This window comes from Pseudophryne corroboree, chromosome 1, assembly GCF_028390025.1.
Source record: "Pseudophryne corroboree isolate aPseCor3 chromosome 1, aPseCor3.hap2, whole genome shotgun sequence".
Lineage (NCBI taxonomy): Eukaryota > Metazoa > Chordata > Amphibia > Anura > Myobatrachidae > Pseudophryne > Pseudophryne corroboree.
In genome coordinates, this window is record NC_086444.1 from 128,351,931 (window position 1) to 128,375,906 (window position 23,976).

General features: G+C 46.8%; 1 protein-coding gene across 2 annotated transcripts in view; it reads left to right on the forward strand.

Annotated features, from left to right (window-relative positions):
- The first annotated feature begins 672 nt into the window (after nucleotides 1-672).
- Nucleotides 673-23,976, forward strand: part of LOC135057003 (putative nuclease HARBI1) — a 77,539-nt gene continuing 54,235 nt past the window's right edge. Inside the window, exons 1-2 of one of the 2 annotated variants that reach the window (XM_063962862.1) lie at nucleotides 673-806; nucleotides 892-2,016. The gene's annotated coding sequence lies outside the window, so the exon portion shown is untranslated. The remainder of the gene's footprint in view (nucleotides 807-891; nucleotides 2,017-23,976) is intronic. The other variant, XM_063962870.1, reaches the window with a different exon arrangement.

Here is a 23,976-nt window from a genome sequence, read left to right on the forward strand (position 1 = left end):
GTAGCAAGGCACTTTTTTTGATGAAAAACATACTCTACGTGACTTTCGTTTTATGCCAGTGGACCACATTCCACCGCTCAAAAGGGGCGGTGATAGATACAAGCTTTTACTGCAACGGGAATGCCAGCGGATATACAAACTGAACAGTATGGCACCATCTGGCCTCAATGAGGAGTTTACTTTTTCTTCATTTTTATAACCTTCTCTTTTCATGTGGGGGTTGACTGTACAGGGGAATTTTTTACTGTGATAATTGTTGCAGTGGAATTTTTTCGCTGCAACGAGGTTTTCAGCTTATCTTTATCTTTACAATGATCTGCAGGTTGCTTAACAGTACAACTACTTTATATCTACAATATTTTGATATTTCTATATGTTATGATATGTCTTGTTACACCAATATTGATAACCATGACTTATCAAGTGCATAACCGATGTCTTTTAATTTGTCCTATATATACATTTATTATGTGTGTTATTCTACTGTATTAGGCATTGCACCACTTGCGGTGACTGACACAGCGGGGCGGTTGTTATCAGCTGTCCCCATCTGTACCTGTTCGGCACGATTGGTTGGCAATACGTGAACTTCCGCCAACCATGTGGTCACGTGTGCATGCGTCACTTCCGGGGATGCACACCGCGTCATGTGCCTCAGTGCCCGAGGTTTTTTCTGGATCACGACCGCCGGCCGCGTCACTTCTGGTGATGCGGTGGGCGGACAGGTGAGGGGATACAGATGCTGCTAATTCGGCGCTGGTATTTGTGGGCAATGACATGGTCAAATGTGGTCACATGGTATAGAGGTGTGTGTTGTGGAAGTCCTTATATGGGCATCTAATTGAGCACACTATTTGAATGTTTAATTTGATTGGCTTGTATTCCATCTAGTGCAGGTATTTATAGGCTCTGCTGACAAGGACCTGATCCCGGAGAAACCTAGAATAATTTATAGGCGGGCAAAGAATTTAAAACGAGAACGGACCAGAAGTTATGTACCATTGGAGGGGTCAAGAGAAATAAGAACAAGAAATGGAGGACATCATTTCTGCCTGAACTGCAATGCTTGCAAAATAATAAGAGACCCCTCCACCGCCCTGACAGATGAATTTATGTCTCAAATTACGAAAAAAAATGTATAAAATCAAAGATACCATCACCTGCAACACGGAGGGGGTTATTTACCTGCTGGAATGCCCCTGTCATAAGCAATATATTGGCCAGACAAAAAGAAAATTAAAAATTAGAATAATGGAACACATATATAACATAAGAAAAGGACTTCAATCACACAGTGTATCAAAACACTTTTCAGACCATCATGACAAAAATCCGAAAAGATTAAAATTCATAGGAATCCAGAAAATTCAACAGCATTGGAGAGGAGTAATATTTCAGATACCCTCAAAAAGAAAGAAACAGAATGGATTTTCACTCTACAAACACTACAGCCGATGGGTTTAAATGTGGACATTGAACTTAATGTGTTCCTTAAATGAATATTTTCCTCTTCTTTATTTTTATTTTTAAATTTTTTATCGAGAAAATGTGTCCCTGTAAAAAACACACATACGTCACTTTTATTTTTAATTTTATACCCATTTTCACATATTCCCAATATGGAGTGCAATACCTGTGGGCCCATGTGCATGCCGCTCTTTTAAAGTTTAACTTCCTGGGAGAATGCTCTGGAAAGTTGTTGCTAATAAAGTTTTTTTTAGTATAAATTACCAAGTGGGCTGAACCTGGGCTATCCATGATTAAGGGCAGTGCGCCTGAAACGAATCGGAGGAAAGACTGGGAAACGGACTTTTAAAAAACCAAGCTTTCACTTTACTTGCTTCCTCTCGTCAGCACGCAGCTGACCCTCTGGAAGCCGTTATTGCAGCCGCTTTACAGATCGGGACAGCAAGGACTCACCGAGCACCGCACAGCGCAAGTGAGCGGCGGCCAGAGAAGAGAACGAGTTGGAGCGGGGGAACCAGCCGGAGGAAGACGGACGTCACCACCTACAAGGTTGGTAGTATAGGGAGAGTCAGGCGTTCGGGACGATCCATACACAGACCTGCCTGCACGGCAAATCACGGAACCCCTGCAATCTTTAACACCGCTTGGAAATCCCAGTAAATATACAAAAGGGCTGTAAACATCAGTATCTTTTTGTTTTGATTTCAATTAACCTTTTTATTCACAGGTATTGCACTAATTTTTACACTGTCTATTTGGCTACAATATAGACATCCATCACACTCATTGTTGCATTTACATATGATTCAAGCGCTTTGTTTTATCCACTCATAAGCATTTTCACATACAGAGCAGCTCAAGCATTAAAATCCCAGGCTCAGCGCGGTTCTTTTAATATTTATATAGGCTCTGCTGACAGTCTAAGACAGGCAGTCCTGGCTGAAGGTGGCTGTTACCACCAAAACAAATTCGTTGACTGATGGTTTTCTAAACTATGGGGACATTTACTAAGCAGTGATAAGAGCAGAGAAGTCAGCCAGTGGAGAAGTTGCCCCATCAACCACTCAGCAGCTCTGTTTAATTTTATAGTATGCAAATTATAGATGTTACTTCAGTGCTGATTTGTTGCCATGGGCATTTCTCCACTGGCTCACTTCTCCGCTCTTATCACTGCTTAGTAAATGTCCCCCTAAATATTTTGAAGGAATGGGTGAATATGCTATACCCGGATCATTGACTGCATTTTTGTGACTTTTTTGAACACTATGTCTAAGCATTGCTGGTATAAATGGAATTAAAGGCTTATTAATTGCATATTAATTGGTGTGCTGGCTACCCATGCTCTTCTGTACCCCTAATGGCTATATATATATATATATATATATATATATATATATATATAAATATAAATAACACCAGCGCAATCCTAGACCGGAGGTATATATCAGAATACTCGTACAATATTTCCTGTAATAGGTACACTTGTTCTTAACTAACGCTGTCTGTATAAAGACATGTAGAATACTCAAGTGTTTGTAAAGTCACAGCGCTGTATACAGGCGGCTTTACAAGAGAGACCTTGCCCTGCAGTCCCAGAGACTAGCCGCAACTATGCTTATAAGATGGCTCCTAGCGTCTCAGTCAGGGAGTAAGGGAGAGCGAGAGGCAGCTCCAGGGCAGGAAAATCTGCAGTAGATGTCGGTCTGGGCCAGGGAGAGGCTGCAGGTCATGTGCCAGCTCTCCTATGCTGGACTTCCACCCCAGGTACTAGCGAGCCTTATTAAATGGGGCGTTAGTACACCCGACCTGTGCTCTATTGCCCTGGTGTACTGGTGGGGTCCCTGCTCGTTGACAGTGTCCACGCCAGCGCCGCGACCTGTCTCCCTAGGTCACAGATGGAATGCGGTTTAATGGCAGATCCCGCCTGGGGAACCCTCTTACCTACTCCCCGTAGCAGCCACGTGAATCAGGAGAGCGACCGTGTGCCTAAAGCCGGAGCATCTCCACTGCAAGTACCCGGGAACAGGCCACGGGAGTATGCAGCGCCACTTGGGAAGTGATGGAGCTGCAGCGCTGAAGTGTCACCATGACATACAGTTCTGACAGCCCAGTTTTGAATACATTTTCTGTCAGAAAAAGCTTTTGCAGGGCTGCCCAGAGGAAACACAGGTGCATCATGGCCATTTTTGGGCCCGGCCAATTATGTTGCCTGTATTTCCTGTGATCTGAAACATGATGGCGATGCACCTGCCTGACAGGGGTCAACCTCTGTTTGAGGTTTCTGTAATGAGATCATAATTGAATTGCAATCACATCTCTGGGGGGCGCCACACATGCTGGGTGGCCCCCAGCATGCAAGTTTAGTGGTCGCATATTTTGCTAAAATAGCAAAATCTGCGACCAACTCTGAATAACCCCCATAGTACATAGGGCAGTGTTTTTCAACCACTGTGCCGTGGCACACTAGTGTGCCCTGAGCAGTCTCCAGGTGTGCCGCCATAGAAGCAGAGCCAGGCCCGTCAGTGTTTTGCTGCTACTGAGGCCCTGGAACGATCAATATTGGTGGGTTTAGTGGATGCAGAGACAGTTCTAATTTTGGGCCCGGGCAGTGTTGGGCTCTTCTGGCTTTCTCAGATGTGGCTCAGGCATTACCTATGGAGAATCTGCAGCATGACATCCTAGGACACGCAACTGTACCATGCATCACCATTATATTTGAGTGTGCCTTGGCAATATTTAAATCTTGTTCAGTGTGCTGCGAGTTGTAAAAGGTTGAAAATCTCTGACATAGGGCATCCCAGTGACCAACATTCTGTGCACAGAGCATCCCAGGGACGACCATACAGTACACAGAGCATCCCAGCAACTGCTTTACAGTACACAGAGCATCCCAGTGACTGCCTTACAATACACAGATCATCCCAGTGACTGGACACATAGCATCCCAGTGTCCTCCATGCAGTCCACTGAGCATTCCAGTGACCACCATAAAGTACACAGAGCATCCCAGTGACTGCCTTACAATACACAGATCATCCCAGTGACTGCCATAAAGTACACAAAGCATCACAGGGTCCTCCATGAAGTCCACAGAGCATCCCAGTGAACACCATACAGTACACAGAATATCCCAGTGATGCCATACAGTACACAGAGCACCTCAGTGATGCTATACAGTACACAGAAGATCCCCATGAACCACATGCAATGGACATAGCATCCCAGTGACCACAATAAAACAGAGAGTATCCCAGTCAGTGCCAGTGCTAGGGTGTTCGGTGCCCCCCTGCAAAGTATAAATTTGCACCCTCCCATATTTTACAAAGGCACAGCGTGCTGCAAAAAGGGTGTGGTCTAACAAGGAAGGGGAGTAGCCACACAATAGTACCCCCATTTCAAATTACGCCACACAGCAGCACAATCTTATTCACATTACCTTGCTCATAGTAGTGCTGTTTATACACATAATATCCCCAGTAGTAGCGCCAGTTATACGCATAATAGCCCCTGTAGTAGCGCCGGTTATACGCATAAAAGCCCCTGTAGTAGTGCCGATTATATGCATAATAGCCGCTGTAGTAGCGCCGGTTACATATAATGCCCCATAGGTGTGCGCAGCTATTTTATTAGGGGGTGCACCGCAGGAGAGTCGTGTCTAGCATCATATAGCTTCATCTAACTTCTCTCTAGTTCCTAATGATAATGTATATAAAATACACCCCAGAGAAATAAAATGAAACCAGTCGGTACTGTCTACTACAGCATATCCCTGAGCCCTAGCTGCCGTTGCACCCTATCGCTGCTTACACTTCTCCAACCTGACCCAGTGGCGGAACTAGCGAGTGTTGGGCCGAGGTGCATATGCACTCCCACCACACACACCCCTTTCACCCCACATACAACAATTAAAAATTTACACATGTGCCGTCAGAGCCACATTGGGCTCTTTCTATGCCATCAGACTTCTCCTACGCAGGACACCAGCATTTGTCACACATGTCTCCATGCTCACCAGCTACTGACAGTAGTACTCCTTATTCAAATTACGCCACACAGTATGAGCCAAATTCACATTACGCCACACAGTAGGAGCAGAAATTCACATTACGCCACACAGTATCAGCAGAAATTCACGTTACGCCACACGTCATGAGCAGAAATTCACGTTACGCCACACGTAATGAGCAGAAATTTACATATCGCCACACGGTATGAGCAGAAATTCACATTACACCACACAGTATGAGCCGAAATTCAGATTACGCCACACGGTATGAGCTGAAATTCACATTAAGCAACACGGTATAAATCGAAATTCACATTAAGGCACACAGTATGAGCAGAAATTCACATTACGCCAGACAGTATGAGACGAAATTCATATTACCCCCCCAGAGGTGCCAGATACAGATAATCCCCCCCCCCAGAGGTGCTAAGATTCAGATACCCCCCCCCGCCCGAGGTGCCAGATACAGGTAATCCCCCCTCAGCTCAGAGGTGCCAGATACAGATAATCCCCTCTCCCCCCAGAGGTGCCAGATACAGATAATCCCCCCAGTAGTGCTCACCGCCGCTGCTGTTACTGGCTTGCTGTTGCTTCTTGTGCTGTGTGAGGGGAGGAGAGCGCAGTGAGCATCTCTCCTAAATCCCGCTCCTCACTGACAGAAGCCCTCCAGCGGCGGTGGCCATTTGAAACATGACGCCAGCCGTCAGCCTATCAAAGCTCGCAGTCCGTCAGCCAATCAAGAGCTGCCACGGGCGGTCCACGAACTCTGATTGGCTGTCGGCCGACACCAAATTTAGAATGGATGGGGGTGGGCTTGGGCACAGGGAGAATCGATCGGCACCGTGAGGTGGGGGCTGGACATGATTAGGCGAACTCAGGGAGGACAGAAACCTCCCGTACGTACGCACGCCTATGTAATGCCCTCTGAAGTGCCATTTTTTTACAATTATGCCCCCCCTCCCACACACGCATACACATAGATAGATACACACATACACATATACAGACGTACATACACACACATACTGTAGATATACATACACATAGATAGATACACACACATACATATACACACATACTGTAGATACACACACACATGCATACAAATTGACACACACACACACACACACACACACACACACACTTTTTCACTCTCCTTCAACATACCATTTTGCTGGCTGGAATACAGTTTCTGTTCTCCTCCTGCAGCATGGCCCTGTGTAGCTCCGCCCCTTGGCGCCATGTAGCCCCGCCCCTTTCCGGCCAGGACACGGACGGGCACTGCAGGGGGCTAGAGGGAAGCTTCAAGCTGCTGTCGCCGCTGCCTGTCAAACGGTATAACAGGCACAGCAGCCGGCAGCAGGGGACTCAGGCGCAGCACAGGGATGCAGAGCAGGGAGAGCGCCTCTCCCAACCTGGCGCCTACCTGCTTTGCATCCCTTTGCTGAGCAGGTAGCGCCGGGCCTGATTCCAGTGATGTCATACAGTACACAAAGCATTCCAGAGAGCACAATATACAGAGCATCTCAGTGGTGCTATATAGTACACAGAATATCCTGTGATTGCCAAACAATAGATATTACTGCCATAAAGTACACAGACTGGTTATAGATCTGTATGGTAATAGCATTCTTTACAAATCACTATAAGCATGAATCAATATATAAGGAACATCTCTTTTAGGACATCTTAATGGCAAATTTAATTCTATTTAAGAATTTCTACAATTATATCTTCAGTTTGTTTCTGATAACCGGCATTAAGTGCTATTAAGGTTGAAGAGTGCCAGTGATTGGTCCTTACGTCCAGGCAGTCCCTGGGAGAGTGGTTGTCCAGGGCATGTTCCCCCTGAACCCTTCGCTTAATTCAGCTCTGGACATGCTCTGCTATTACTATGTAAAAGCTCATCCTGTAGAAATGTGTATGTATTCATTTATACAGCAGTCTGAGCTCTAGGTTTCTGAAAGTAACCATGTTTGTATCAGCAGAAAAAAATAGACCACAATATGTACAGTACATTAATAAACATTAATAAATGAAAGTATGACATGTGTTACAGAGTAACTCCATTATATCCATTTTAGGGACATATATTATTATACAAAGAATTAATTGATAATACGTATTGGCTTCTGTGACCTGAGGCGAATTAACATCCCTACACTGTAGCCTTGGCTAATTAGCATTTAAATAACCAAGCTCACATGGCCTCATCACTGATACAGCTAGCCCACATGCTGTGAAAGACACACCCACAGGTTGAATATACCTGAACACTTGAAATCAGAGCTCACTCACTCAGAATCCACCTAGCCCTCAGAAGCATGGACCTTGATACGCCTGGGAAGCTTGGGAGTCATTCCCCTGGAAAGCTAAGTATCATACTCTCAATATCTCATAGATAAATAACATAGAATAGTTAAATATGTGTTTGTGGTAAAGTAGTTGTGAAACGATTGGCATAGAATAGTTAATTTGGAAATACATTTGACTTTAAGGTTAATGGTACTTGTGCAATTATGTGATTGTGATAATACTCTATGAAATCTGTAATGAATTGGAACAGTATACAATCTGTAGCATAGCATTCCTGGTATACCTTTGTGGATGGTGATTTATAACAGATTGTAGTGGTTTTGTATGGTGCATCTTGCTGAAGTATAGAAGTCAACACATACTTCCTTTTGTTACTGTAGTCCTGTGCTTGTAGCAATGGCATGCTAATATTTGTGGTTACTTGGTGATCTGGTCTTGTGATGGCTCATATGGACAGCATGAGATATGTGGTGATGTAATTAGATGGCTTGGAATTGTGAAATCAGCACATATGCATTATGTTGAAGCTTATACATTTTGGAATATAGTGGAGTCTTATGGCTTCTGCTATGTGACTATGGCCTAGCAAAGAATGCCATGTGTTTGGACTTGCACACCTAAAATGGCTGCTGGCATTCCCTTTTGAACCATATGTTACAGACTTTGGAATCATGGGAGTTTTCCCAAAATGGAGTCTAGCTTCTGTCCCATGCGGCCTGTGGATAATGCAGCCACATGCTGTCCCTCCCCCACCCACACACAAACACACACATACATATACCAAAACCAATCCCCCAAGGTATTTCTCTAAGATATATATCTTTTCCAATATATATCAATAAATCTAGGATTTAGCCGAGTGCTTTGATTGATATCTACCCAGTAATAAATACATATATACACACATACACACATTATCACACTTATTTCATCCTGTTTCTTATATAGTTTGAACCTGTAAAACTATTATATGGTGATTTGCATTGTATTTGACCAATACTGTTTAATGATAAAAGTGAATTCTATGAGTAGCAATTGTTTGTTGAAATACATCCTTATGATTTACATTCTATATGACTGGCGTGCATTCTTCTATGAACAGAATATTCCTAATGATTTAAAGATATATATGTCTAGATGCAACCTCTGCGTGTTTGTTAATAAAAGGTACACAATTAGTGATGAATTATTATAAATCACTAAAGGGTTAAAATTATACATTTGCTTCAAAGATATGAAATATATTAATATAATACAAGCAATAAAATCAGATAGAGAAAAGGAGGGGGAATAGAGAAGAGAGGAAAAGTATACCCCTTAGCAGTACCCCTTATCAACATGTAAACATTGCTCATAACTTCAAAAAAACCATACATATCACATGCAGAAATGAGAAGGCCTAGGGTGAAAATGAGCCATATTGCTGGCCATAGATCACATAAGTGAGCCCCCATATTGAATTACAAATTACAAGCTGCGACATACATACCACTTTATGTTGCTTTCCTCTGGTAGATCTTGGAAGCAGAGGTCAGGATGCCCACCATGGTGGTAGGTGGACCCCACTGCCTCAAGGCTCTACCGTTTTCTGTGAGGGGGCAGGTCTTAGCTGGCTGCAATAGCTAGTGGGGGGGGGGGGTCTGTGTTCTGGCTGTGTTGGAATACAGGGTCACAATTAGGAGGAGCCAACCCACTGGTGAACTGATTGATTGGTGGAAATTGTTTCCTACTCCAAAAAATCAGCTGCCAGTGCCTCAGCTGTGGATGCCCAAGAAATCCCTCTCCTCCCTGAGACCGTGCCTCTTCACCACAGGTCACTGCCTTCTCCTCTCATGTAACCTGCCCTATCTCTGCATTCATTTCCTGTACAGAGCATGCAAATGAAATACACTCTGGAGCGCCGCAGGGACCAGACATATCCTTCCACTGGACATGCAAGTATGAATGGAGGTGTGAATTTTTTTTTAACTTTCTCTAGGGGAGTGATATATTTATACAATGGGGAGGGGTATATTTGATTTCTCTGACGTCCTAGTGGATGCTGGGTACTCCGTAAGGACCATGGGGAATAGACAGGCTCCGCAGGAGACTGGGCACTCTTAAAAGAAAGATTAGGTACTATATCTGGTGTGCACTGGCTCCTCCCTCTACGCCCCTCCTCCAGACCTCAGTTAGAATCTGTGCCCGGCCAGAGCTGGATGCACCTAGTGGGCTCTCCTGAGCTTACTAGAAAAGAAAGTATTTGTTAGGTTTTTTATTTTCAGTGAGATCTGCTGGCAACAGACTCACTGCTACGAGGGACTGAGGGGAGAGAAGCAAACTTACCTGCTTGCAGCTAGCTTGTGCTTCTAAGGCTACTGGACACCATTAGCTCCAGAGGGATCGAACACAGGGCCCGACCTCGATCGTCCGTTCCCGGAGCCGCGCCGCCGTCCCCCTTGCAGAGCCAGAAGACGGAAGAACCAGGAGAAAATCGGCGGCTGAAGACTCTGGTCTTCAATAAGGTAGCGCACAGCACTGCAGCTGTGCGCCATTGCTCCCACAGCACACCACACGCTCAGGTCACTGGTGGGTGCGGGGCTTGGGGGGTGGGGGGGGGTTGGGGGCGCGCCCTGGGCTGCAATATGTATACCTTTTTGGCAAAATGCACATAATACAGTTATAAACTGTATATGTGCCTAATCCCCCACCATAAATATTAAAAAAGCGGGAGAAGCCCGCCGCTGAAGGGGCGGGGCTATCTTCCTCAGCACAGCCAGCGCCATTTTCTCTTCACAGCTCTGCTGGAAGGACGCTCCCCAGGCTCTCCCCTGCAGTATACACTACGAGAAGGGTAAAAAAGAGAGGGGGGGCACATAAATTTAGGCGCAAAAGGTGATATAAGCAGCTATTGGGGGAAAATTCACTTTGTGTTAGTGTAAATCCCTCTGTTATATAGCGCTCTGGTGTGTGCTGGCATACTCCCTCTCTGCCTCCCCAAAGGACTTTGTGGGGTCCTGTCCTCAGTCAGAGCATTCCCTGTGTGTGTGTGCGGTGTGTCGGTACGGCTGTGTCGACATGTTTGATGAGGACGCTTACGTGGAGGCGGAGCAGGAGCCGATAAGTGTGATGTCGCCCCCTGCGGGCCGACACCAGAGTGGATGGATATGTGGAAGGTATTAACCGACAGTGTCAATTCCTTGCATAAAAGGTTCGATGACGTAACTGCTTTGGGACAGCCGGCATCTCAGCCCGCGCCTGCCCAGGCGTCTCAGAGGCCATCAGGGGCTCAAAAACGCCCGCTACCTCAGATGGCAGACACAGATGTCGACACGGAGTCTGACTCCAGTGTAGACGAGGATGAGACAAATGTACAATCCACAAGGGCCATCCGATGCATGATTACGGCAATGAAAAATGTGTTGCACATTTCTGACATTAACCCGGTTACCACTAAAAAGGGTATTATGTTTGGGGAGAAAAAGCAGCCAGTGACTTTTCCCCCATCTGATGAGTTAAATGAATTGTGTGAAGAAGCGTGGTGTTCCCCAGATAAGAAATTAGTGATTTCTAAGAGGTTACTAATGGCGTACCCTTTCCCGCCAACGGACTGGTTGCATTGGGAAACATCCCCTAGGGTGGACAAGGCGCTCACACGCTTATCAAAAAAGGTGGCACTGCCGTCTCAGGATACGGCCGCCTTAAAGGAGCCTGCAGATAGAAAGCAGGAGGCTATCCTGAAGTCTGTGTATACACACTCAGGTACTATACTGAGACCTGCTATTGCTTCAGCATGGGTGTGTAGTGCTGCAGCAGCATGGTCTGATACCCTGTCAGATAACATTGATTCCCTTGACAGGGATACTATTTTGCTAACCATAGAGCATATTGAAGACGTAGTCTTATATATGAGGGATGCACAGAGGGACATTTGCCGGCTGGCATCTAGAATTAATGCAATGTCCATTTCTGCCAGGAGAGTATTATGGACTCGGCAGTGGACAGGTGATGCTGATTCTAAAAGGCACATGGAAGTTTTGCCTTATAAAGGTGAGGAATTGTTTGGGGACGGTCTCTCGGACCTCGTATCGACTTTTTTACCTCAGGTTCCCTCACAGCCTAAGAAAGCACCGTATTATCAAGTACAGTCCTTTCGGCCTCAGAAAGGCAAGCGGGTTAGAGGCGCGTCCTTACTGCCCAGAGGCAGGGGTAGGGGGAAAAAGCTGCACCAGACAGCCAGTTCCCAGGAACAAAAATCCTCCCCTGCTTCCACTAAGTCCACCGCATGACGCTGGGGCTCCACAGGTGGAGCCAGGTGCGGTGGGGGCCCGTCTCCGGAACTTCAGCGACCAGTGGGTTCGCTCACAGGTGGATCTCTGGGTTCTACAAGTGGTATCTCAGGGATACAAGCTGGAGTTCGAGGCGTCTCCCCCTCACCGTTACCTCAAATCAGCCTTGCCAGCTACTCCCAAGGAAAGGGAGGTAGTACTGGCGGCAATTCACAAGCTGTACCTTCAGCAGGTGATAATCAAAGTTCCCCTCCTTCAACAGGGACGGGGTTACTATTCCACAATGTTTGTGGTACCGAAACCAGACTGTTCGGTGAGACCCATTCTAAATTTGAAATCCTTGAACACTTATATAAGGAAGTTCAAGTTCAAAATGGAATCGCTCAGGGCGGTTATTGCAAGCCTGGAAGAGGGGGATTTTATGGTGTCACTGGACATCAAGGATGCTTACCTACATGTCCCCATTTACCCACCTCACCAGGAGTACCTCAGGTTTGTGGTACAGGACTGCCATTACCAACTCCAGACGTTGCCGTTTGGTCTGTCCACGGCACCGAGGGTATTTACCAAGGTAATGGCCGAAATGATGATACTCCTTCGAAAGAAGGGTGTTATAATTATCCCGTACTTGGACGATCTCCTTATAAAGGCGAGGTCCAAGGAGCAGTTGTTAGTCGGAGTAGCACTATCTCGGGAAGTGCTACAACAGCACGGCTGGATTCTGAATATCCCAAAGTCGCAGCTGGTTCCTACGACGCGTCTGCTGTTCTTGGGCATGATTCTGGACACAGAACAGAAGAAGGTGTTTCTCCCGGAGGAGAAGGCCAAGGAGTTGTCATCTCTGGTCAGAGACCTCCTGAAACCAAAACAGGTGTCGGTGCATCACTGCACGCGAGTCCTGGGAAAGATGGTAGCTTCTTACGAAGCAATTCCCTTCGGCAGGTTCCATGCAAGGATCTTTCAGTGGGATCTGTTAGACAAGTGGTCCGTATCGCATCTTCAGATGAATCGGCTGATCACCCTGTCCCCGAGGACACCCTGTCTCTGCTGTGGTGGCTGCAGAGTGCTCATCTTCTCGAGGGCCGCAGATTCGGCATTCAGGACTGGGTCCTGGTGACCACGGATGCAAGCCTCCGAGGTTGGGGGGCAGTCACTCAGGGAAGAAACTTCCAAGGACAATGGTCGAGTCAGGAGACTTCCCTACACATAAATATTCTGGAACTAAGGGCCATTTACAATGCCCTAAGTCAAGCAGAACCCCTGCTTCAAAACCAGCCGGTGCTGATTCAGTCAGACAACATCACGGCGGTCACCCATGTAAACCGACAGGGCGGCACAAGAAGCAGGATGGCGATGGCAGAAGCCACAAGGATTCTCCGATGGGCGGAGAATCACGTGCTAGCACTGTCAGCGGTGTTCATTCCGGGAGTGGACAACTGGGAAGCAGACTTCCTCAGCAGGCACGACCTCCACCCGGGAGAGTGGGGACTTCATCCAGAAGTCTTCCAGCTGATTGTAAATCGTTGGGAAAGGCCACAGGTGGACATGATGGCATCCCGCCTCAACAAAAAGCTAAAAAGATATTGCGCCAGGTCAAGGGACCCTCAGGCGATAGCTGTGGACGCTCTAGTGACACCGTGGGTGTACCAGTCGGTTTATGTGTTCCCTCCTCTTCCTCTCATACCAAAGGTACTGAGGATAATAAGAAAGAGGAGTAAGAACTATACTCATCGTTCCGGATTGGCCAAGAAGAACTTGGTACCCGGAACTACAAGAAATGATCTCAGAGGACCCTTGGCCTCTGCCGCTCCGACAGGACCTGCTACAGCAGGGGCCCTGTCTGTTCCAAGACTTACCGCAGCTGCGTTTGACGGCATGGCGGTTGAACGCCGGATCCTAATGGAAAAGGGCATTCCAGTTGAAGTCATTCCTACGCTGATAAAAGCTAGAAAGGATGTGACTGCAAAACATTATCACCGCATATGGCAAAAATATGTTGCTTGATGTGAGGCCATGAAGGCCCCAACAGAGGAATTTCAGCTGGGTCGATTTCTGCACTTCCTACAGTCAGGAGTGACTATGGGCCTAAAATTGGTATCCATTAAAGTCCAGATTTCGGCCCAGTCTATTTTCTTTCAAAAAGAACTGGCTTCACTGCCTGAAGTTCAGACGTTTGTTAAGGGAGTGCTGCATATTCAGCCCCCTTTTGTGCCTCCAGTGGCACCTTGGGATCTCAACGTAGTGTTGGATTTCCTAAAATAACATTGGTTTGAGCCACTTCAGACCGTGGAGTTGAAGTATCTCACGTGGAAGGTAGTCATGCTGTTGGCCTTGGCCTCAGCTAGGCGTGTGTCAGAATTGGCGGCTTTGTCCTGTAAAAGCCCATATCTGACTTTCCATATGGACAGGGCAGAATTGAGGACTCGTCCCCAATTTCTCCCAAAGGTGGTATCAGCGTTTCATTTGAACCAACCTATTGTGGTGCCTGCGGCTACTCGGGACTTGGAGAATTCCAAGTTGCTGGACGTAGTCCGGGCCCTGAAAATCTATGTTTCCAGGACGGCTAGAGTCAGAAAAACTGACTCGCTGTTTATCCTGCATGCACCCAACAAGCTGGGTGCTCCTGCTTCAAAGCAGACTATTGCTCGCTGGATCTGTAGCACGATTCACCTTGCACATTCTGCGGCTGGACTGCCGCATCCTAAATCAGTAAAAGCCCATTCCACGAGGAAGGTGGGCTCTTCTTGGGCGGCTGCCCGAGGGGTCTCGGCTTTACAACTTTGCTGAGCTGCTACTTGGTCGGGATCAAACACTTTTGCAAAATTCTACAAGTTTGATACCCTGGCTGAGGAGGACCTTGAGTTTGCTCATTCGGTGCTGCAGAGTCATCCGCACTCTCCCGCCCGTTTGGGAGCTTTGGTATGATCCCCATGGTCCTTACGGAGTACCCAGCATCCACTAGGACGTCAGAGAAAATAAGAATTTACTCACCGGTAATTCTATTTCTCGTAGTTCCGTAGTGGATGCTGGGAGCCCGTCCCAAGTGCGGACTTTTCTGCAATACTTGTATATAGTTATTGCTTAACTATAGGGTTATTGTTCTGAGCCATCTGTTGAATGAGGCTCAGTTGTTGTTCATACTGTTAACTGGGTATAGTTATCACAAGTTGTACGGTGTGATTGGTGTGGCTGGTATGAGTCTTACCCTGGATTCCAAATCCTTTCCTAGTAATGTCAGCTCTACCGGGCACAGTTTCCCTAACTGAGGTCTGGAGGAGGGGCATAGAGGGAGGAGCCAGTGCACACCAGATATAGTACCTAATCTTTCTTTTAAGAGTGCCCAGTCTCCTGCGGAGCCCGTCTATTCCCCATGGTCCTTACGGAGTACCCAGCATCCACTACGAGAAATAGAATTACCGGTGAGTAAATTCTTATTTTTTTTTCTGGGGGGGTTGGTGTGTGTTTAAATACTGTTTGTGATGGTATTGGTGTATTAATGTTGTGTGCATGGGAGGGTTGTATTAATATTGTGTCTGTGTGTGAGGGGTATATTAATATTGTGTGTATGTGTGAGGGGTGTGATTAACTGTGTGATATGTGGGTCACTGATGGGCTCTGCATTATATGTTGTTCACTGTGGTGCTCTATGCATTATACAGTAGTCACTGCGACACTCCCTGTATTATATGGCAGTCACTGTGATGCTCACCATATTATATGGCGGCCATTGCAATGCTCTCTGTATTATAAGGTGGTCACTATGATTCTCCTTGTATTATATGGCGGTTAATTTGACGCTCTCTGCATTGTATGATGGTCAGCACAATGCAGGTAATATAAGTATTGAACACATCAATATTTTTCTCATTAGATATACTTGTAATGGGGCTATTGTAAGGAACTTTTCACCAAATGTCAGCAACAACCCATGCAATCCACACATGCAAAGAAATCAAACCATAGATGTCCATAAATTAAGTTATGTGTAATAATGTGAAATGACACAGGGAAAAAATATTTAACATGCTTACTGAAATGTATTTAATACTTTGTACAAAAGCATTTGTTGGTAATGACAGCTTCAAGATGCCTCCTGTATGGAGAAACTAGTCGCATGCATCACTCAGGTGTGGTTTTGGCCCATTCTTCCACACAGTCTTCAAATCTTGGGCCTCTTCTATGAACTCTGATCTTTAGTTCTTTGAACCAGGGACGGATTGGGTTGGAAAACCAGCCCGGGAAATTTCTGGAAGCAGCCCTACTGGGGGTGGGGTCTATAGAGGGGGTAGGGTCTGGTGATGGACCGGGCATACATTTAGGAGATTACATTTGATGGTCAGGTAGTAGATAAATCAAACTTCCAATTAGAGATGAAGATTTTGATGTCAGAAAGGCTAAAAACTCTATAATTGACAAACCTACTACACTACAGGTGTGCTCAGATGCCACACAGGTAAAAGCCAATCAAAAAGGGTGTAAAATAATAAACATTAGTTTTATTTACATGTTGCATGAAAGTTCAGTTAATATAAGAACATGAACTCACTTCCTATTCTTTCACTCAATGACACAGTTTCAACTTTACCAATAAAAAAAAAAAAAAAAAAGTTAATATTTCATAGCTGATCATGTACACATAAAAGCGAGTTTCTGATAATATGTCAAAGGTGCACACATTGAAGAGGGGCATGGTCTCTTGGAGAAAGGACGTGGCCACGCAACAGTACCCTCAATTCAAATTGTCACACAGTAGTGCCCCTTACTCACATTACAAGGCATAGTAGTGTCCCTTATTCACGCTAATTCACACAGTATACCCCTTATACACTTTATACCTCACATTAGAGTCCTTTATTAACATTAAGCTACACAGTAGTGTCCCTTAATTATATTTAGCCACACAGTACTGCTCCTTACACATTATACTACACAATAGCCATGCCGAAGCCGGGATCCTGTACGCTACAAATGCTGGCAATCGAAATGCCGACCCACCGGGTCTATTCGCACTCGTAGGTGTCCACGACACCCACAGGGTGGGAACAGAACCTGTGACAAGCGTAGCGAGCCACCAAGCCCTCTGCGTGGCAAGTGCAGTGAGCCAGCAAGGGGCTTTGTTGCACTCACCCCACCCGCCGGCATTACACTGCTGTGATCCTGGTGTCGGTATGCTGACCGCCGGGATCCCTGCAGCCGGTCACCTGATACCATTCCCGTAACACCACACATTAGAGCCCCTTATTCACATTATGCAACACAGTAGTACCCCTTATACACATTATGCCACACAGTACTGCGCCTTACACATTGGGGGTCATTCCGAGTTAATCGCTAGCTGAATTCGTTCGCTGTGCAGCGATGAGGCAAAAAAAGGAACTTCTGCGCATGCATATGCAGCGCAATGCGCACGCGCAACGTATTATTACAACGAACGATGTAGTTTCACACAGGGTCTAGCAAAGCTTTTCAATCTCACTGCTGGGCGTTTCTGGGTGTCAACTGACCGTTTTCAGGGAGTGTTCGGGAAAAATGCAGGCGTGCCAGAAAAAATGCAGGCGTGGCTGGGCGAACGCAGGGCGTGTTTTTGACTTCAAACCAGGAACTGAACAGTCTGAAGTGATCGCAAGCGCTGAGTAGGTTTTGAGCTACTATGAAACTGCACAAAAAAACTTTGTAGCCGCTCTGCGATCCTTTCGATCGCACTTCTGCTAAGGTAAAATACACTCCCAGTGGGCGGCGGCATAGTGTTTGCACGGCTGCTAAAAACTGCTAGCGAGCGATCAACTCGGAATGACCCCCATTATGCCCACACAGTAGTAACGCTCCTTACACATGATGCCCACAGCCCTTACACGTGATGCTCACAGCAGTAGTGCCCCATACATGTTATGCCCACACAGTAGAAGTGGCCTGTACATGTTATGCCGACAGCAGTAGTGACCCTTACACGTGATGCTAACAGTAGTAGTGCCTCATACATGTTATGCCCACAAAGTAGTTGTGCCCTGTACATGTTATGCCCACAGCAGTAGTGACCCTTACACATGATGCTCACAACAGTAGTGCCCCATACATGTTATGCCCACACAGTAGTAGTACCCCATGCACGTGATACCCACAGTAGTAGTGCCCCTTACACATGATGCCCAAAGTAGTAGTGCCCCTTACACGTGATGCCCACAAAAGTTGTTCCCCTTACACCTTATGACCAATAAACAATAATGGTTTCTTTTTTACCATCCTCATAATTAAATGAAGACACAGGATGAATAATTTATTGTAATGTATTATTACAATATATTACAATGATTTATTCATTCTGTATCTTCATTTAATTAAGATGATGGGAAACAAAAATACATTGTTTAATGGTCACCTCCTCCTGCTTCAGTAATAGTACACTTTGACCTTTTAAGGATAATTTCACTATTATTATAATGCACTCCCCCCTCACACAGCCACTGTCCCACACCCCAAGGACTTACCCAAGATTTGCCCCCCCCCCATGCACAGTAAACTAAATCATCCGCCGTGCTCCTTACTCGATGCAGCAGCACATACAGTGTGAGGCGTAGGACAGCGCAGAAGCTGGGGGAGGAGGAGTTGAGTCAGCAGGAATGTAGGATTCCCAATCATGCTTAGTGACATGCGGACAGCACACCCAGGATATTACCGCGGCATGGTGCCTGGCTTTAATGAGCTGCTCGTGTGCAAAAGTACCGATCGCGGCAGCCATGCATGGGGGGAGAACGGCCACTGAGGAAAGCAGGGCACTTGGTTGAATGGGATCTGATCCGGAGTCCTGGCGTCCCAATCCGCCCCTGGTTCTTCAAGTCAGGTGATTGGGCCATTTTAGCAGCTCTATTTTCTTTCTCTCAAACCAATTGAGAGTGTCCTTGGCAGTGTATTTGGGATCATTGTCTTGCTGAAATGTCCAGCCTTGGTCCATCTTCAGCACCCTGGTAGATGGCAGCAAGCTTAGTCAGTACTTGGATGGGTGACCCCCTAGGAAGACCGAATTGAGTAGAGGTTGAGCGATTGGCCTACTCTGTGCCTAACGCTGACAGCAGATTCACCACCTATTTCTATTTTTTAATGCAACAAGGCGTATGATTGACTAGATTGCTTTGTTAAATATGACATCAGCGGTTCATTCAGTTCAAACGCTGATTTTTTCATATGTGGAATTGTTCCAGTTTTCATGTTCAGCTATCTTTAAGACTTATCTTGGATACTGACCAGTAAGCACACCCGTGAGTTCACACAATATTGACTGATTTGGGGTTTTGATGACCACCACTCACCTCTAATATCACATATCTGGTCCCCCTATTTAGGGCTACTATATGCATAACTATCAAGTGAGTGACCAACTATGTGACATTTTTAACCATTTTTGTTGTTTATTTGTCTAGGACACATCAACTGTAACAATTTTTAATGATGGATTAATAAATCGTTATGTTTTCAATTTTCAACACTTTATTTTCCTTTGACTAATTCTAAGAGTACACCCACACAAGAGTCTTGTTTTTCTCCACGTGTAATACCGCTTTCAGATCGCAAATGCCGGATCCCACCCGGTAAGAGAAACGTGTCCTTACCGGGAGGGATCTGGCATTTGCTCTGCTATGGTGGCTTTCCGACCCGGCAATATACCGGATCGGTTGCCATAGCGGGGGGGGGGGGGCGCAGCAGGGGCGGGGGTAGAGGCGACGCTGGGAGATAAGCTCATCTCCTGCGCCGCCTCTCCCTATGCTGTGAATGGGAGCCGTGTCGCATCGACGCGGCTCCCATTCACTCTGCGCCTGACCCGGTATTCAACCCGGGTATAACCCTTCTTTTATACCGGGTTGAATTACTGGGTCAGGCGACCCGCTAATTCGGCGAAAGTGCTTTCACATCGCACACTGACCCGTTTCGACACGGCAATATGCTGTGTCGATACCGGGTTATTTGTGCGATGTGAAAGGGGTATAACTGTTCAATAGTGACTGGCTGGCAGAACTGACTGGCTGAATCAATGTAAAAGGTGAGAGTGCTGTGCAGTGTCAGTGACACATACCCGCCAACATTTTAAACATAAAAATTGGTTCAAATTAGGAAAGGGGGCGTGGCCACGAGTAAAGGGTTTTCCCATACTTTAAATGGAAGTTTGGAGAGCCAAAAATCGGTACAGACCTGCCAAAAAGGAACAGTTGGAGGGAATGGTGACACTGCACACCCACTGCACTGCACAGCACTGTCACCTTTTACATTGATTCAGCATCCAGACAATACCCTCCGCAATATCACCCACTCTATCCATTACATTAGCCATCTCGGGGCTGGCAGGCCTGGTGCTGTGTTGCGGAGTCAGGGCCTCTGGGGATCTGGGCGCGGCTGTGGCGGGAAGGCACTTCTGTGACATCACGCGCAGAGGAGGCTCCATGGCTCAGAGAGTATGCGGCGCAGGAAGGTCTATGAAAGCCTTCCGCTGCGCCGCTTTCATACACATCTATGCCGATGGCCGCAGCAGCTTTTGATTTACCTGCGCCGCGGCTAGGGAGTGGGGATTGTTGATACTGGAGGGGGCAGGCGGACTGGCAGCAGATCATAGGATGCTGCAGTAAAAGGATTTTTTTTCGCTATCTACAGCGCAGAGACTTGCTTCATACCTTCAGGGCCGGTCCCGGGGCTCTGTGCGCCCCGGGCGGCAATAGGGGGAGTGGCTTCATACAGGGGGCGTGGTCATTTCCGCCCCCTGTACAGACTGAAATGATGTGCGGTGCGCGATGACGTCGTCGTGCACCGCACAGTAAAGGACCTCTCCACGAAGGGAAACTAGACGCGTACTAGTTTCCCTTCACAGCGGCAGCGGGGGGCAGCGGCCAGCAGCAGCAGGGGGGCAGCGGGGGACACACAGCAGCAGCGGATCTTGCCCTGGTGCGGCGCCCTCCAGATGGCGCCCTGCGCCCTCCGGAAGGTGGCGCCCCGGGCAAAAGTCCTGCTTGCCCGTGGCAAGATCCGCTACTGCATACCTTCCAACTGTACCTTTTTGGCAGGTACAGTCCCTTTTTTTATGGTATGTACCGATTTCTGGCTCTCCAAACTTACATTGAAAGTATAGAAAAAGGGGCGTGGTCACACCCATTTACCCCCCCCCCCCATGGTCACGCCCCTTTACCAGTGACCACGCCCCTTTTTCAAATTTGACCCGCTTTTTATGTGTAAATTGTTCGAGAGTATGTTGCTGCAGATGCATTAGGCCTATTTTGGGGTGTGGGCCTGGAGCTGCAGCTCCATCAGCCCTATTGTTAATCCTGCTCTGGGAACACACAGGAGCCAAAGGGCAGAGCCTCCCATTGGATGTAACCTGTGTGGGAGGGCGTTTCTCTCCCAATCAGCTGTAGACTGGGTGTGATAGACCTGCTGCTAACCCAATGAGAGCTCCTAGCCACGCCCAGCATTATCCACACAGTCACAGAGTGACAGATCTAGGCTATTATATAGGAGATGGCATCTTGCGTGGTGAGCGTGCATACAAGCCATGGCGGTTAAGTGCATTACTTATTGTTTTCTTTGAAACAATAGTACCTGCTAATTCCAGGTCTTTCTGAAGCTCTCCATAAGTGGTCCTTGGCTTTGGACAACTCTTCTGATAATTCTTTTCACTCTGTCAGAAATTTTGCGAGGCGCACCTGGTCGTGGGCGGTTTATGGTGAAATGATGTTCTTTCCACTTAAGGATTATGGTCCCAACAGTGCTAACTGGAAGTATAGAAATCTTTCTGTATACCATCAGTATGTTTTGCAATAATAAGGTATCAAAGGACTTGAGAGAGCTCTTTGCTTTTACCCATCATGAGATATTTCTTTTGTGACACCTTGGTAATGAGACACCTTTTTATAGTCCATCAGTTGGGACTGAACCATTTTAAATTAATATGCACTGACAAGGGGCAGGATTGCTTTCTAATTACTGACAGATTTCAGCTGCTGCCTCGACTTTCCATGCCACGTGTTCAATACTTTTTTCCTGTGTCATTTCACATTATTACACATAACTTCATTTATGGACAACTATGATTTGTGTAATTTGCATGTGTGGATTGCATGGGTTGATGCTGACATTTGGCGAACATTTCATTACAATAGCCCCATTGCAAATCTGTCTACTGAGAAAAATGTTGATGTGTTCAATACTTATTTCTCTTACGTCCTAGAGGATGCTGGGGACTCCGTAAGGACCAAGGGGATAGACGGGCTCCGCAGAAGACATGGGCACTAAAAAGAACCTTAGATATGGGTGTGCACTGGCTCCTCCCTCTATGCCCCTCCTCCAGACCTCAGTTTGATACTGTGCCCAGAGGAGACTGGGTGCATTACAGGGAGCTCTCCTGAGTTTCTCTGAAAGAAAGAATTTTGTTAGGTTTTTTATTTTCAGGGAGCCCTGCTGGCAACAGGCTCCCTGCATTGTGGGACTGAGTAGAGAGAAGCAGACCTACTTAAATGCTAGGCTCTGCTTCTTAGGCTACTGGACACCATTAGCTCCAGCGGGAGTCGGAACTCAGGTCTCCCCTCGCAGTTCGTCCCGGAGCCGCGCCGCCGTCCTCCTCACAGAGCCGGAAGATAGAAGCCGGGTGAGTATGAGAAGATAGAAGACTTCAGAGGCGGCAGAAGACTTCAGATCTTCTCTGAGGTAACCGCTGCGTGCCATTGCTCCCACACACAACACACATGGCAGGCACTGATGGGCGCAGGGGGGGCGCCCTGGGCAGCAATTTTAAACCTCTAGGACTGGCCAAAATATATATATATATATATATATATATATATATATATATATATATATATATATAGGCTCTGCGGGCTGTATATAGGAAATCCCCGCCAGTTTTTGAAGAAATCGAGCGGGACCGAAGCCAGCCGCTGAGGGGGCGGAGCTTGATCCCTCAGCACTCACCAGCGCCATTTTCTCCACAGCACACCGCTGAGAAGCTGGCTCCCCGGACTCTCCCCTGCTGAACGCGGTGACAGAGGGTTTTAAAGAAGGGGGTGGCACATAATTTGGCGCAGTGAATATATATAATAAAAGCGCTATATCTATCTGGGAATTTTTTCCAAGGTCATTGGCGCGGGGTGTGTGCTGGCATACTCTCTCTCTCTGTCTCTCCAAAGGGCCTTGTGGGGGAACTGTCTCCAGATTAGAGATTTCCCTGAGTGTGTGGGGTGTCTGTACGCGTGTGTCGGCATGTCTGAAGCGGAAGGCTCTTCTAGGGAGGAGGTGGAGCAAATGTGTGATGTCTCCGTCGGCAACGCCGACACCTGATTGGTTGGATATCTGGAATGTTTTAAATGCAAATGTGAATTTATTACACAAAAGGTTGGACAAAGCAGAGTCCAGGGAATGTACAGGGAGTCAAGCCCTGCCTTTCACTATGTCGCAGGGACCTTCTGGGTCTCAAGAGCGCCCACTATCCCAAGTAGTAGACACTGATACCGACACGGATTCTGACTCCAGTGTCGACTATGATGATGCGAAGTTGCAGCCAAAATTGGCTAAAAGTATTCATTATATGATTATTGCAATAAAAGATGTGTTGCATTGCATATCACAGATGACCCCTCTGTACCGGACACGAGGGTCCACATGTTTAAAGAAAAGAAGCCTGAGGTTACTTTCCTCCTTCACATGAGCTAAATGAGTTGTTTGAAAGAGCTTGGGAAACTCCAGACAAGAAACTGCAGATTCCCAAAAGGATTCTTATGGCGTATCCTTATCCTGACACGCTTATCCAAAAAGGTAGCGCTGCCGTCTCAAGATACCGCAAACCTCAAGGATCCTGCTGATCGCAGGCAGGAGACTTCCTTGAAGTCAATTTACACACATACTGGTACATTACTCAGACCGGCGATAGAGTCGGCTTGGGTTTGTAGC